At 32.7% G+C, this 16430-nt stretch overlaps 1 long non-coding RNA gene across 1 annotated transcript; it reads left to right on the plus strand.

Annotated features, from left to right (window-relative positions):
* The first annotated feature begins 413 nt into the window (after positions 1 to 413).
* LOC126773091 (uncharacterized) lies at positions 414 to 2923 on the plus strand. Its single transcript, XR_007669713.1, has 4 exons — positions 414 to 676; positions 1676 to 1792; positions 2083 to 2246; positions 2789 to 2923. It is a non-coding gene; the product is annotated as an uncharacterized LOC126773091 (long non-coding RNA).
* Positions 2924 to 16430: the final 13507 nt, after the last annotated feature.

Consider the following 16430-nt stretch of genomic DNA (forward strand, 5'->3'; position numbering starts at 1 on the left):
ATCCTCAATCGTTTTAAAATTGGTAATGTTCACAATCCCCGTGCGTCGGAAAGTACGTGAAGCTGTTGGTCCTCCTCTTAAATATTTTCTGGTCGTATGCTTTCCCGTAGGATTATAAGAGTTTGATTAGAATAAGATAGCTCAGCTATGTTTGCAAACATACTTGTAGACTATATCTTTTGCGCTGTTGGTGATCATCGGCATCATCAATGCAATTATTATATTTTGATTTATTAAAATGTAAAGCTGTATCCGTAACAAAAGTATATGCTTAAAGCAATCCACACACACAATAAACATTTATGAGGCTGCTGTTAAGTTGGTGGCGGTGATAAAATAAATATGATACAATAAAATTTATCACAACAAAATATTCGAATTTTTATTATTTCATCTTATGTCTGCGTAACGAGTGTGCAGACACAAACAGAAAATCTACATATATTTATTATTAAGTTTTGTTTTTTGCAACCGAGAGATTGATAAAAGGAAAGAAGATAATTTGAATATATTTAAATCTATAATATATACTTTGTCCCATTGTTGTTAAAGCCTCGTAATTTTATAGCAATTTTCGGTGTAACAATGAGAAGAAAAAAACCAGGATGAAACGCCTTAATTTCTTTCACTCACAAAGTTTATTGTTAAAATTATTACTGATATTACAATTGCAAAAGTGAGTTTGATTATTTGTTACAATTTTACGTCTTAACTTTTCAATCGATCGTCATGAACTGTTATACATTGTCTATGATACAGATAATATCATCATAACACCAAAGCTAACCTCTTCTATCTTAGAAACTAGTAATTTTTACAAATACAATACAATACAAATAACCACCTGAAACAGCAGCTTTGCGTGTGAATTTCATTTTGTGACAAAAATCCTTTATTATATTATACATATTTTTATAATGATTCATTGAAATATTTAATTTTAATTATAGATATGAAATATTAAAAGACTTACGAATCCGCTATAGTTTTTGATCTTACGGAACCTACTTCTGTCTTGAATTGTCTCTGTCTTGTCTTGTTCATATCTATTGTAGTTTTTCGCCAACTTTAATCTTGAAGGAAAATGTCGCGAAACCTGCATGTCTGAGAGTTCTAGGAAATGTGTGAAGTTTAAGTTAGGACGTCTGCTGCCTTTAACCCGCACTAGGCCAGTGTGAGTTACCTATATAGTCTCATACTGAGTAGAAATCTATTCCGAGCAGATGCTAAGCTGTTCATCTTATAAATAATGCTGATATTATTATTAAAATTACGTTTCATCTTAATATTTTTTTTTTTTTTTTTTATTTATTTATTAGGGAAACATACAGCATATCGTATATTACAACTTAATATAATAATCATATTTTAACACTTATGCCAGTTAAGTTTCCACTACTGTTTTAACAGGGAAGTGGACTAATTTTGATGTTACATAAAATATAACTATTTATGACAAAGTAAAATTTTAACGTAAATATGGTTATGGTTAATTACTAATAAGTATTTTTCACAAGATTATAAAATTTACTTAAACTATTTTTAAACAGATCAATGTGGTTGTATTTTCTATTATGACTATTACAAGATCTTAGATTATATATTTTTTATTATAACAAAAAAATTAAAAAAGGTATTAAACTCATATTCCGTCCAACCTTTTTACTTTTTCCAGCTCGAGTACTAATCAATTAGTGTTGTCCTAATGGGATACCGATTCGATTATATATAAAAATCGACTTTATTGAAGAATGACTTTTAATTGGTCCCCTTAAGCTTTGTACCTGAAGCTGTGAGTATCATCGAAATAATAAAAAAAAGATATCGTTGGACTGATATATATATATATATATATATATATATATATATATATATATATATATATATATATATATATATATATATATATATATATATATATATATATATATATATATCAGTCCAACGATATAATATACTTATGTAAATAAAAATAAAATATTTAATTTGAACTTTTATATTTTTTTATTGAAAAATAAACTTTAATAAATATCGTCGCTTACAGAAAACAGAGTATGAAATATTGTATCTTTTCGTCCACAGTTGCACGTTAATAATTACGGAACTACTTAGGTGTTTATTGTCAAACGGTAAATAAATGGTTGGACGAGTATAACTTACATTTCCTATTCAAGCAATTTTGGAGTGCAGTTGGTGGAACGTTAAACTCGCGATTTGTTAATCTCTTGTTTACATGTTTACAGTGGGTGCGTTGTAAATATTTTTTCATTTATTTCATTGATCCGATATTCGTTTACCATCTTTCGTTGTTGAAATTATCAACACTAAAATCAAAGCTCAAACTAATAACAACCTTATCTCAAGTAAATATTGTAGTAAATAGATCGTGAAAAGGTTATGTACAATAGAAACATGTCAAACTTGATAAATGCCGCCACAGATATTACTTGTGAGTTACGTTCTGTAGGATGACCAAATATTAGGAAACCCGGAATTATGGTGCGTCAACTTGTTTAGTTACCTTTGTCGGAAAAGAGTGTCAAGTGGTTTTGACAGACCTCTAGTGAAGTGTCGGGTCGATGGTAGTGGAGCGGCCATCTTGGATCAACAGTCAAATTCAAGTTAGCCCGCGCACCTCATATGCGACGAATAGATGATTTCTGACAGTATCGTTATTCTTTTGTGATTTATATAAGTGTGTGTATGACATATTAAAATTTAAGTTGACATGTCGAAACATCTAAAAATATTAAATACTTTAAATAATTATTTCTGTTAATTCTTTCAGTATTAAAACACAAAAAAAAACTGAGTATATAATATGGTCACAATACTTGCTTATAGAACTGATAAGCAAAGAACAATGGATATTGTGGAAGTGGTATGTTAACAGTAGTGCCTGCATTAATACTAGAAGTGGCAGGTCTAGAATGGGCAAAGGTCTCCTCTGCTCTTGAAGAGAAGGTTTCAAGCTGCTTAATGCCTATTGTTGGTAACACGTATAACATAATTTCACCCAACACATGCAGGTTTCCACGGTTTTTTCCATTTCCGCTGAGCACGAGATGAATCATCATAATTTGTAATACAAAAGTTACAAGCAACCACCAATCTTCGCTTTAGTTTTATTAAGGTTAATTATATATAAAAAGTAGATAAAGTCGAGCGATAACAAACAACAATATGTACATAAGATTTATTTAACATAAAATTATTAGCAGTACCTATACGATTGATTATTAATTTTTAAAAAATAGCAGAATGACAAATAATAATACCAATTTTAAAATTATAAATTAAGGAGCAAGCTACGCAGTATAAGTAACAACAATTTGACTTAATGCAATGTTACATTATGGACATTAGTTGCACACAATTGCGAACTTGAAATTTTAATAAACATTGATGTTACCGCTGTCATACTAAACTTAAAGTATTTCTAATGTAAGTTTAGTTCTGTGAATAAATCCTTAGAGTATAAATAAGATAGAACTGACTCATAGGTAAGAACGAGTGTATTGGGAGTGATTCGCACGTCGTTAACAAAAACAGGCAATCTATATGGATTATACCAACACCTTAACGGGAAGATGTTATCTTAGTTTATATATATGTACGTGGTTTGTCGATTTTTTGCTACTGTATTTTGTATTGTTATTCTATTTTTGAAATAAAAATAGAACTTTGGAGATTTTGTACTAAATTATTCGCTTGCATTTATCCCATTTATGTGGGGTTGAATTTGGTAATTATTCATATACGAGTAGAATAAAGCAGTCTTTTATGATTAGCAGCGTGGCTGATACCTATGCTTTTTGGGAATAGGTTTTCCAGTAAATTGGATCATTATCACCGTCGTGGTTGAACCGTTCAAGAACTTGTGTAATTACAGTACAGTAACAGTAACAGCCTGTAAATGTCCCACTGCTGGGCTAAGGCCTCCTCTCCCTTTTTTGAGGAGAAGGTTTGGAGCTTATTCCACCACGCTGCTCCAGTGCGGGTTGGTAGAATACACATGTGGCAGAATTTCGATGAAATTAGACACATGCAGGTTTCCTCACGATGTTTTCCTTCACCGAAAAGCACGAGATGAATTATAAACAGAAATTAAGCACATGTAAATTCAGAGGTGCTTGCCCGGGTTTGAACCCACGTTCATCGGTTAAGATTCACGCGTTCTTACCACTGGGCCATCTCGACTTGTGTAATTGATGCCCTAATATTATTCATAATCAGCTCATACCAAAACTATGGGTTGAGATGGGACAGTGCTAGTAGTAGGAAGCAATTATTTATTATATTTTTTATAAGGGTATTTTGTGCATATTTTTTTTATAGAATAGGAAGGCGGACGAGCATATGGGCCACCTGATGTAAGTGGTCACCAAACGCCCTTAGATATTGGCATTGTAAGAAATGTCAACCATCGCTTACATAGCCAATGCGCCACCAACCTTGGAAACTAAGATTGTATGTCCCTTGTGCCTTTAATTACACTGGCTCACTCATCCTTCAAACCGGAACACAACAATAACAAGTACTGCTGTTTTGCGGTAGAATATCTGATGAGTGGGTGGTTCCTACCCAGACGAGCTTGCATAAAGCTCAACCACCAGTAAAATATATGCGTTTATTGAGAAAACATTAAAAGTATGTTTTCCTCTGAACAATTATTCAATGAAAAATAAATCCAAATTCAATAGGTGGGTTTCAATTCTACAAAAAAATCTCCATCTGTATTAATATAAAGGTGGTACAACCATTATGATATTTGTAACTGTGTATTAATGCACAGAATCAGTACGAACAAGGCATATAAAAAGTAAATTCCAAATGTTGTTATTGCTTTTACAGTACAAAATATTAATCCGTATGTCAATAGACGTTTAGTAAAGATTGCCCAGAAAGTTACGTTCAGATTTTTACTTCCTTTGTATTTTTATTTAATTTCATGCTGTTCGGTGGAGGAGGGTTCTCCTCTGCTTATAGCGTGGTCCATACGGAAATAATGAATAAAGAGCTTCGCAAAAAATGGGTTTATTGGGTAAAAAATGCAATTTCAATAATTTGATGCGAATTAAGAAGACACTTAGTTTGGGAAACTACGGTCGAATGTACGTATATAGATACCATCGCAGTGGAAATCTTCAGAAAAGTACCCGGCTCTCTAGAGGGGGGCGGCTTATGTGGGTTCCCTGCCCACTAAAACCTGCGATGGCCGTCCTCGTCACGGATCGCACTCGTGACTGAGGCCATCCCGGCTGCCATCCTCTTCAGGGTCATCTGAAATTGGACACGCGAGATCCCTACCTCACGCATCTACTGCCTCAAGGTTACGCCCTATCTTTTAAGGCCTGAGTTATGCCATGTCGGCTTGGCCCCGCTCTCCTCAATCCCCTCTACGGATTGCTAGAACACCATATGTGTGTGTTATAATATATTCATATGTAGACAAGATATACCAGTAAGCTAGTAATACTTACAATGTTACTTCATGGTTTATCGTGGTGGTTGTCTCACTAGGTACCACCCACTCATCACATATTCGTTGACAATCAGATGGCCCATTTGCCACTTAGTTAGCTTAAAATGAAAATTATATAGTTGAATAGATTACTGTCTTATATGTAACTTTTAAGGATTTAAGTATTTTATTTTGGGCAGTAAAGTTTACGTTTTGTACGGAATTTAATGCTAAAAATTTACAGCGGGGATCTGAAAAGTTTAAACATAAAACGGTTCCAACTGATGGGTATTTTTATTTCTTAGCTATAAAATAAAATGTAATTTAAGTTATGTAACATTCTTACGTATTTAATGTTTCTATTTTGGTACAATTTTAAAATGCTTTTAAGTGACTTTCATAATGTGTACTGTAGGAAAAAAAAGCACTTGATTATTATAATGTTGACTCTTGTACTATAATCGGTATACTTTTCCTCCGATCAGCCAATTGGTATTTGGTCGCGGGATCGACCATAAACCACCCTTTTATGATCAACTGAGTGTTCAGATGTATTTTATATAACCCCATATTCTGAATACTGAACAGTTGCGTTTTGTTTAAGGATAAATTGTTAAAATGATTTCAAGTGTGTGCGTTGGAAGAGAAGTTTTTTTTGCGTGTTTTTATTTGATGAAAAAATAAAACTGGAAATTTATGAATTATTAGCTAAATGACTAAACATAATAATAACTAAAATCATTATGCCCTATCATAGTTGCATAAGCCGTTATATAAAAACTTTACTCTTATTAGGGTTTTTGTATTGATTTGAAATATTCAATACTTATATACTTACAATAATTGTGTCATTGATTCATAGTTACTGCTGCTTTTTGTATGAGAAATTTTATAATCTGAATATAGAAAATCTTGAAATCACTATGAAATTAACAAAAAAAAAAATTTTTTATATAGTATAGGTAGGCGGACGAGCATATGGGCCACCTCATGGTGAGTGGGAACCAACACCCATTATACCAACATACATTGGCATTGGAAGTAATGTTAATCACCGCTTATATCGCCAATGCGCCACCAACCTTGGGCACTGAGCTGTTATGTCCCTTGTGCCTGAAATTACACTGGCTCACTCATTCTTCAAACCGGAACACAACAATACCAAGTACTGCACTATTTTGCGATAGAATATCTGATGAGTACCCACTCATACCTACCTAGACGAGCTTGCACATAGTCCTACCATCAGTAGATGATATGACTTAGAAATCCTTTATATTTTTTTAATAACAGTCATGAATATGATGTCTTAATCTGCATGTGAAAATTAAAACATTTTAATGTAAGCGATGATGATTAAAACTCCGTTCACGACAAACGCTATCAACAGGCCTTATATTTCAAATGAAGAGATTGCACTTATGTGCGTTGTAATCTAGGAAATCTTAGTTGACATATTCTAAGGGCTGGTGCACAAACTATAGTATAAGATTTTTATCATAACTTTTGAATATATAAAGTAGACTAGTATAAAGTAGAACCCAAGATGGCTCGGTCGATAGAAAATGTTAAAATTGTTAAACGAAGATCGTCAGTTCCGAATCGGGCAAGCAGCCGATCCATTTGACATTTATGGGCTTTTCGGTTATTCCAGGTAAAATAATCTCATTTCTGAAATAGACTCAATAAAATCACAATTGATTTCTATCTTGTTTTACACATATCTAAGGTAAATAAATTTCACAGGCTTGAAAATATTGCTTTAACTTATATATAGGATTAATAAAGTTAGCAAGTTTTTTGTCAAATGAAAATAGAATAAACGAAATTGGTGCAATTGATAATAGGAAGGCAGATGAGCCAAGAGGCTATCTTATGATAAGGGTAAACCTTAATCCATAGACACAAGAACTTGAAGTATACACTTACTCGATCAATAACCTGCCAATCTAAGATGGTATACCGTCGTAATTACACTGGCTGTTACCCTTCAAACCGGAACATAGTAATTCACGGTATGATCTTTGGCGGTAGAATAATTGATGAGCGTACGGCACTCAATCGGCTCGGCACAAAGGCATACACCGGGTAAATTAAATTTAAAGCTTGTAGTAGGAGAAATATTGCTTCAACTCACAAAAATCAATTTTATATTCCAATATCAGAACATATAATGATGTATTTAAATATATGACCCACGTTCTATTATTTATAAAAATATCATAAATTTATGAGTTAGTTTATTTAATTTAACCCGCTAATCTCAGTCTCAATTATATATATACATCACATAAGTATATATTTACTAGACTGGAAGATACACAGTCATATACAATTTCTATTCAACGAATGCTGGTTTCTTCACGATGTTTTTCTGAATTATAAACACAAATTAAACTCATGGTAGCAACGGTAATTGCTAGGGTTCAAACCACCATCCTTAGTTGAGATTCAAATGTTCGAGCCAATACACCACAGCACAACCACCGACTAAAATAAAAAAAAAAAATTTCTCGTCATGAATCCATGTCTTTATTTAGACCCATTACACTCTGTATCTATGTTCCGAGTTTAATTATTTCAAGCTTGGCTGTTTCAGAAACAATCTGGTAATGGATTGTTTCGTATTCGTAAGTAGAATTTCAGGAAACCGGCCTCCATTTACGGGTGGGTAAATTTGATTCCAATGTGTCGAATCTGATTTAACCGAAAGACTTAGTTCGAGTGCTATTGGGTAACTTAAAATGATCGTTCCTTTTTTATCTAAGGTTGAAAATAGTTTACGTATTGACGAACAAAAGTACAATTATTTATAGTTGATTTATTTTTTATTGAATTAATTGCGCTAAAAATGTAAATTGTGCAAAAGCATAATTATACTGCTTTCTGCAATAAACACAGAGCGTAAACAAAAGGTTGTTAATAACATTAAAAACTTAGGCGATAAAATTATTATGCTCGTATTCGTTCCTGTAATGAGATTTCGGAAACAATTTAAACTTAGCCTATTAATTTTAATTTAATATAAAAAAAATCATTGATAAATATTACTCGATAAAAGACCACTTAGGTGATAAACGTGGAGGTAGTATTCGTTGATGTTCTTGTAGCGTAAATTATAATTTAATTGTATTTATTTAATATATATGTGTAAATAAAATAAGATCACAAATACATAAAATAGAAGCACTAAAAAACTCCGTTCGAAAATTAGGGTGGAAAGAGAAAAGATAGCCGTGAGACAAGACAATATTTGGAAGTGGACTTCACCTGAGAGAAAAATTTAATTTACTGGTGGTAGGGCTTTGTGCAAGCTCGTCTGCGTAGGTACCACCGACTCATCAGATATTCTACCGCAAAACAGCAGTACTTAGTATTGTTGTGGTCCGGTTTAAAGGATGAGTGAGCCAGTGTAATTACAGGCACAAAGGACATAACATTTCAGTTCCCAAAGTTGGTGGCGCATTAGCGATGTAAGATATGGTTAGCATTTCTTACAATGTCAATGTCTATGGGCGTTGGTGACCACTTAGCATCAGGTGGTCCATATGCCCGTCCACCTACCTAGACTAGAAAAAAAAAATTACAAAAACTAAAAGACCGTTTTGTTTATATTCTTTCAATTTTGTATGTTTCCATATATATATAATTATAAGGATTTGTTACAAGCCAGGCCCTATATTGTTAGTAAATATTATCTTTTTTTTGGGAGCAGTTGAGCAGACTGATCAGCTTATGTTAAGTTATAACCAGATATTAATAGAACTGCCAATGATTTGCTGGCCTTTAAGGTATCTGCTTAAAAATACCCATATTGTAATTATTATATACTAATAATATGCGTTAAATATTATCATTATCAACTATTTTATTTATAGTAATTTAATCTTTAATCCAATATCGTGAAATATTGGAAATTTCCACCTTACTGTAAAAGTCCTGAAGATAGTATTTGGGCGCGTGCGAATGGGAAGGCACATATTTTACGTACCCACAATTAATACTTCGATTTATTAATAACGATGATAAAATGTCGTTTTCACTCAGACGTAATTGTTGGATAAACTAATACGACTTTGTAAGTTAAAGTATTTAGATGAAGACCTCTCTTAAGATTTAATTTAAATCAACAAACGATTTTGTATATATTTGAAGAAATATCTTTCGTAAATCTGAATATCTTCAAAGGAATTCTTACTTATTCTATAGTCCAGAGTCGAGGACGGTAAACTAAGTTACTGATTTGTATTTATTTATTTTTAAAAATGCTGTTTATTGCTGTATATGGAAATATATTTGAATATGATGTTTTTTTTTGTTATAAAATCAGCTACATAATCGAATTTATTCTGCCTTTGTAATTTTTTAGATACATTTAATTTGAACGGGATAAAAATATTTTATCTAATATATTTTATAAAATATTTATGATCATAAAGGTTTCCTTTGACTTAATCACGCGAACAATGTAAACATAACTATTTAGTTTGAGGGTGCACTAATAAATATGTATAAACAGTATAGTTGTATTAAGGCAACATACGTAATTTTTTGGTATTTCATCGTAAGTTGAGTTATAATATAGTTATTTCTAATGTAAGTGTAATCGAAATTTATAAAAAATTATTCTTTTCTAACTAACGTCCATTGAAATTTAGTATATAAGTTGATTATGTGGAATAGCACATAAGACTTGTTATGTTATTTTTTTAATGTTTTAGTGGGTATTCCGTTGCAGTCGCCTATTATATTATTTTATTTATGTGGGGGAAAATCGTAATAGCAATTGTTCAGCGAAATATAAAAGGTACTATGGAGGAATGTATATTACGTAAATATCATTGATGACATATCATGACTTTATTTGAATCTTATTACACGAACAATAATAAAAATGATCGTGATTGAGTTAAATATGATTCTATATATTCCTCACTAATCGCTCAAAATAAAACAATGGCGCAAACAGGGTGAATCAAACCCTTTAATGCGGGCTCGCTTCTATTACGTTCGGTCCCCCGGGTCTGCGGTGAACCACTATTTTTGCCAGCCCAATATTAGAACCCTCCTAATAAAGAGAATTTATACACTACCGTAAAGGATTGTTTTGCCGAAATGTGGCTTGATTTGATTATAAAATAATTCAATTAACTCACCATCGAGGGTTTTCTTGTTATTGAAGGTGACGTTATTTCACAGCAATTTAATATTAAAATTATATTTTGTTTAGTTAGTATTTACTTTAATGACCTCATTGATGTGTTCGCATTTATATTAATTTAATTATCAGAAAAGACGGCAAAACTATAAAGGATTTAATGTCGCTCAGACAATGGTATAACGTTATAAGTTATAATAATAATAACATCAGCTTATCGCCGTCCACTGCTGGACGTAAGCCTCCCCCATAAAACGCCAACCATCCCGATCTTGGACAGCCCGAATCCATCCCGTGGTATTATCCATTCCGAACAATTAAATTATTTAAAAAATAAATTCTATATGTAATACTAATAGTATGAAAATACTATTGAAAATAAAATAACATGAGTTATTTAATCGCCGCAAACAATAGTTTCCATCGTATAAAACATTATTTACTTATATTTATTTACTGATATTGTTTCTTTCACAACTTATCGTGGAAAATGAAAGTTATATGAGATAAAACCACAGGAAGCTGCGATACGTGTATCAAGCATGCACCATTCACCACGCAAACTTTATCTCGATGTCTGAAACATTTAATAGTAATAAGATTTATGAGAAAACTATTAGGAAAATTAACTTAAATAAAACAATAATTATACATAATTAAAGTTAGGTCTTAGTTATATTTCATCGGAATTTTAGAAGGTTAAATAAAATGAAAAATATTTTTAGAATATTATTATACTTATGGTTATTTATTTCGTATATAAGTATGTATATAGCTTTATATTTGTATGTATGTAGAAGTGTATATTTATGTAGTATTCATATTTTTATTGAGTTTCTAGGTAATTAATAGATTGTAATTTATTTTGATAATTGATTGTAAGAGTACATTACGCCCGATTATTGTTCCTGCCTATTTTTTTTTCTTTTTTAATAGAGATTGCCTTAAAGATATCACTGTAAGGGATAAGGCCGCCTGTGCATGCTTTATGATCCACCTTTTCTTTTATATAATATTTGTAAATTTTGTGCAATAAAGACTGAATACATAAATAAACAGCCTGTGAATGTCCCACTGCTGAGGTAAAGCCTCCTCTCCTTTTTGAGGAAAAGGTTTTGGAGCTAATTCCATCACGCTGTTCCAATGCGCTCCCTCCCTCTGTGGTACTAGGCTGGAGATACAAAGCAAAATCACCATGCTGGATATTGACGTTCGGTGCGACCTTAGTCCAAGGGATTACATCGAGGCTGTTATAAAAACAGCTTCGCAGAAACTCGGAGCTCTGAACAAGGTGTGGCGTTTTTCCACGCCACAACTTGCGTTGAATATTGCTCACACCTTTGGGATGGCTCCGCTAAGTACCTACTGGAGACCGTGGATCGGTTGCAGCGACATGCGGTTCGCATTATTGGCGACGTAAAGGTCACAGACACCCTCGAGCCTTTACAATTGCCCCAAGAGATAGCAGCGCTGAGCGCTTTCTATCGACTGTATCACAACGAGTGCTTTGAGGAATAATTCTCTCTAATTCCTGCTTCCGTCTATGCGTGCTGGCTCTCGATGTCACCGCCTTACTGTGACATCAATTCCATCGCGCACTAAGAAATTTGGGTCTTTTCTTGTGGGCCGGAAAGGCGGGGGTGGCTAGTGCAGATATTCTTCCCGACTATACTGGCCGTCGTTGTGTTTGGACTCTACTACTTACCATCAGGTGGAGTGGTCATTTTCCTTCCCAGCAATAAAAAAAAGGCATGTGGCAGAATTTCAGTAAAATTAGACACATGCACGTTTCCTCACGGTTTATTCCTTCACCGTCAAGCACGAGATGAATTATTAAAACAAATTAAGCACATGAAAATTCAGTGTTGCTTGCCCAAGTTCGAACTCACGATCATCGATTAAGATTCACCCGTTCTAACCATTAGGTCATCTCGGCTTTTACTTTTTTACTTTACATAAATAAATAAGACTCGTTTACGAGGGACTCGTGACATAGCCTCCTTGGTGCACAGCTGGGCCTAACATCGGGGCGTCATGGTAGTATGTGCAAGCGATCCCGTATCGCCCCCTAATAGACGAAGTAGGACAGCTGGTTTTTAGTGGGTATTCCGAGCACTCAGCGTCTCACCGGTGCATACGACATACCGTTCAGTATGCTAAACCAGGTATGCCTGATTATGAAAATTAATACCTATGTGCTAACTTTATGTGTATCAGTTTACTTGTTATAATTTCTTTGAAGTTCTTATATTATTTATATATTTCCGTCACAGTGTGTCACAGTTTAAATTGAATAATTTTTTATGAAATGAAATTCCATAAAAAAGTATTCAATTTAAAACAGTATATCTAAATTATAAATCCATGATCTACTTGTAAATTAATGGCAATATTTTTTAAGATTTGGATCAATATCTTAGTTTAATAATACTTTGTAATTAATCCTTATATAACATCTAAGACAATTTGCTTCAGAAATACTTAGTTTCCATTCGTTAGTTAAATAACGTCAAGTGTATTAATTGCAATATAAATCTTCCAGAAGTAAGATGGCGACCACTACTTGATGTCAGACATGTCTTGAAATATTGTTCTTTTGAAAATCTGTTGCTTTTGCTCTTAAAGCACTTTGCTTGCTTTAAAAATATCATCCAAGTCAATGTTCCTCTCGAAATCTATAGCATGACGACGGCACTATAATACAATTTAACAATTATTCTACCAAATAGATGAATTTATAAAAACTTTATTGCATTCTACGCCAATATAATAAAACGAAGCGGTGATAGACTTTTTCACAAGTAAGTGAAATGCTTCTTTATTGAATAAATAGGAGGAACTTCATTTAATTAGAAAATCAACGTAACAAATTAAAAAAGCATAGTATATAACAAACAAAAATGAGAGGAGAAATGTGAACTTATAGACAAGCGCAGTACCACATAAGTATTGAGATTTTAATTACAAAGAAGGGCGGATCATATTATATATATAATATATACTGATGTTACAAACTTTATGAAATACATATATTTTTAGGAAATAGATTTGAAGATTTGGATCCTTATCTTGCTTCCAGTCTGTAATCCGCTAAGGCGCTTACTTCTCTTAAAGTTTGTAAGAACACGCCAATGGCTAATCTTAGAGATTTTTTACACACTTTGACGATTTATGAATTGTTAGATAGAGCCTGAAGAATATATCCGAGATGGAATTGTAGTAATTAAATCAATAATTATTATAATTTATTGTTATGGAATAAGCTCCAGACCTTCTCCTCAACAAGGACGAGCATATGGACCACCTGGTAAGTGGTCAACAACGTCCATAGACAATGGCATTGTAAGAAATGTTAAACGTCGTATACATCGCCAATGCGCCTCCAACCTTGGGAACTAAGATTTTATGTACCTAGTCCCTGTAATTACACTGGCTCACTCATCCTTCAAACCGAAATACAGAAATGCCAAGTACGGCTGTTTTGCGTTAGAATATTTGATGAGTTGGTACCTACCCAGACGGGCTTGCACAACGGCCTGCCAACAAGTAAATATAATAAATAGTTTGTATATTTGTGATTAAATCTATTTAAAATGATAAAGCAAAATAATATTTCCGTCAAAATTTTGTGAACGAAAGCTTATTTACCTATGTTAGATAAGAGTAGTTGAATATCGAATTGCGTGGCACTTTGTCAAACTAACAATAATAGTTATAATAGCGTCGTGTTTATAACAATCAAAGTGATTGAATAATAATGAGCAATCCGATTTGTACCCATACTGGTGTCTGATTTCCTCTTGACCGCTTTCAATCACGGTACCTTTATTATTATAGTGCACGAATATGTGCGCAAAAACTACGCAGATGGGATCGATAATCCGATATTGATTTTCGTCAGACACGTAAAAAAATAATAAACATCATTTACATCGCCAATACGGCACCAACCTTGAGAATTAAGATGTTATATCCCTTGTGCTTTTAACACAGGTGCACTCACTCACTTGTCCACAACAATATTAAGTATTGCTGCTTGGTGATAGAATATATGATGGACTTGCACAAAGCCCTACCACCAAACAATGTGATCGATCTTATCGAAAATAGTTCAGCCGCAGGACTGTGGACTACTGATAATTAAATTACAGAAAATCCCAAAAACTCTTTATTTGGGCTCAGGCTGGGATTTAACGAAAATCCTAATAACTTTTCTCAGCTCGGGGTTTGGCCTCGAGATCTACAACTCTATAAGCTAACCACTAGACAATAAGGCAATTGAAAGCTTAAATTATCAAAGGAACGAAGCTTTAAAACTCAAAATATGAAATAATTCTTTTCGAAAATCTAGTATTTACTGCCAAAGAGGGTTTATTTAGAAAATCCTTAATAATCGCAGCAAAATGCTTCGGGCAGAACAAATGAAGCGTAAAGAAGGTAATCAAGAAACACATTGTTTGTTGCTCTTTCTGAGGCGTTTTCACAGAGCAAATACTTGTTTGTAAGCAAAAGCCTAATAAGACCACTAAGAAGTTTCTAAGTTAAAAGAGGGCGAATTAATTTTCTCCCCAGCCATATAAATAATTATGTACAAAAGTTTAATCTTCAAGTCTTTTGTCTTATACTCAAAAAGGATTGGTCATTTTCTACTTTTATATATAAAGAAACGGTATTTTTATACTGTTTCTGCTTTGAACGTCTTTAAAAAATATTTTATTATGTTTTTATTACCACAATATTTTCTTTGTTGAAGCATTGGAAGTTAATCAGATTTGTTTTATTTTTACAGAGATCATGAATTTCTCTTTTATTCTAAAATATTCTAGAAAAAAACCTCTTTGATTTGTAAATGAAACCGAAAACCTATAAATTTGAAATTTATAAGGATTTTGTTTCGGTAATTTAAAAAAAAAATCGGTAATGAGACTCATAATAATTATTTTTTTTGGTTTCATTCAATTCTTGTTTATCATTTTCCGTTGAGTCAACTTAAAAAGGACCCCAAAGTTATAAATAGGATTTATTCGAAAAGTTTTTTGTATTATTTTCTTTAATTGACTTGCTTTTGGATGCCGCATTCAAAGGTGATTGACCCCTTTAGGTTGATGTAAGGTACCGTTATGGGACTAGATAAAGATAAGCCATAGAAGAAAATAAATCGAAAATGGTTTACAAGCTGACGGGACTTAGTCACTAAATCCTCATTTTTAATCTTCATACCACCAATTATCCGAAAAATTGTGTATAATATTCATATTTATCGTAGTCACGGACCGTTGAAACAACAGGCAAAATAAAAGGTAGAATAGCAGTAGAATTTTTAAAAAGGCGTGTAATAAATACCGCGAAAGTTTATCTGATCAGATCGGTCGCAATCACGGATTTAAATAAAATTTGTCATAGAAGTCAATAGACTAAATTGAATAAATGTGATTCGTGGGCACTCTTCTCAATTATTAAAAAAAATACTGACACAAGTCAGCATGTAACTGCGAGTACATGATAGATCTCTTTGATAAACATACTCATGTTACATTTCTACAATAATTATTCTGTGTCTGAGTTAACCGGTGATAGAACCTTTATCTGCTTTTGTTCTATACAATACGAGTTAATGTTATTAAATGGGGCGAAATCGACCGGGTAATCCAAGTTAAGCGTTCATTTATGTCGCTTTGAATAAAACCACTATATTTCTAATAATCTTTTATCTTTTTGGGAGCCATTATCATAATATGTTTCACCCATTCCAAGTTAATAAAACCAGTTCTACGGAAACAGTAAAATTACATTTACATCACTAATTTA

This window comes from Nymphalis io, chromosome 13, assembly GCF_905147045.1.
Source record: "Nymphalis io chromosome 13, ilAglIoxx1.1, whole genome shotgun sequence".
In the NCBI taxonomy this organism is placed as follows: Eukaryota; Metazoa; Arthropoda; class Insecta; order Lepidoptera; family Nymphalidae; genus Nymphalis; species Nymphalis io.